Source organism: Paroedura picta, chromosome 12 (assembly GCF_049243985.1).
Source record: "Paroedura picta isolate Pp20150507F chromosome 12, Ppicta_v3.0, whole genome shotgun sequence".
NCBI classification, from domain to species: Eukaryota; Metazoa; Chordata; class Lepidosauria; order Squamata; family Gekkonidae; genus Paroedura; species Paroedura picta.
The window spans coordinates 16,713,332-16,714,957 of NC_135380.1; positions in this window are offsets into that span (position 1 = coordinate 16,713,332).

Below are 1,626 nucleotides of genomic sequence, written 5' to 3' on the forward strand. Positions count from 1 at the left end.
CTGTAGAACATGTACATCGATAACCAACAATTGCAACCAAACATAACACAGTCTAACAGTAAACAATCGTAATACAAACAGGTCCAGGGCTTGTTGATGGGATTCTGAGAGGGGTGGCTTATTGATTGAATTCTGAGGGGGGGGGACAGGGGCCCTTGGTCGCTGTAGATTACGTCTGGTCTCGGCCAAATGCCTGGTGGAGGAGCTCCTTTTTGCAGGCCCTGCGGAATTGTTTAAGCTCCGTCAGGGCCCTGATCTCCTCTGGGAGCTCGTTCCACCAGGTAGGGGCCAGAACAGAGAATGCTCTGGCCCTGGTCGAGACCAGACGGACTTCTTTAGGGCCAGGGATCCTTAGCTGATTGGAGGCAGTAGAGCGTAGAGCTCTTTTGGGGGCATAGGCGGGGAGGCGGTCCCTCAGGTACACTGGGCCCTGACCGCGTATGGCCTTGAAGGTAATTACCAGAACCTTTAGTCTGATCCGGAATTCAACTGGTGTAGGGTTACCAACCTCCAGTTGGGGGACCAGAGGCCTCTTAGAATTAAATTCACCTCCAGACTGCAAAGGTAATGGCAGTTTCAGAGGGCTCTATATGGCCTGATGCCTTCCCTTCCCAAACACCAGCCCATTATGGCAGTACCCCCAAATCTCCAGAAACTTCTCATGCCAGAATTGGCAACCCTATCTGACTTTTTATATACCCATACAGAAATCTTTGACATTTGGAAAACAGACTGAAAAGCAGCTCTGTCTTCTATTGGAAGTATTTATTTATTTAGTACATTTTATCCAGAAACTCATGGCATCATACAGGGTTTCTGCCTTTCTCCACTATAGCCTGAACAACTGTATGAGGCAAGTAAGGCCAAGAGGAGGACTAGCCCATAATCACAAAGTGGGCTTCATAGCAAGTAGAAATTTGAACTTGAGTGTCCCCAGTCCTGGTTGAACACCACTATACCTTCCTAACTATGATGGCTGCTTGAGAATTGGATCTCTTTGCTGCCCATGAACCAATGAGAATTCTTAAGGCTTGGCTGCTGGATTTTGGCAACCCAGTTTTCTGGTGAATGTTCTGAAGTAGTTTTAAAACTACAATCAGAAGCTGAGGCAATCAGAAGCTGAGACTTGAATCTTCTCTCCTAGGTACAGATCTAGCACTTGACCAATTGTATCAACTTGGTATTATTTTCTGGATCCAATAAGCCACACCCCCAGTTCCAGGTGGACTTGCATGTCACTTTGACCAGTTCCATGGGCTAATTTAAAAATTCAGCCAATTAAGAAGCCTGTGTGGAATGGGCACAGGGTTCCTCTGTCTTGTTCTAAGAAGGTCTGGAAAGAGTGAGAAATCAGACCAATAGATATCATGAAAAAAACCTTTTCAGCACCCCAGGTAATGGACAGCAGCTGCTGCCCAGCAAACAAATGAGCACCAAGCCATTCCTATGGGGCCTAGGGCCATTTTACACAGATCACTGAATCCTGGTCAAAAAACATTCAAATAAATATCTACATGCAATGAATCCTGCTAGCCTACTAGATTGCACTGCATAAATCCTACCTTGTAAGTGAATCAGCAGATGTGCTGTGTAACTCTCAGGACTTAAAGGGGAATCTTGAACAAT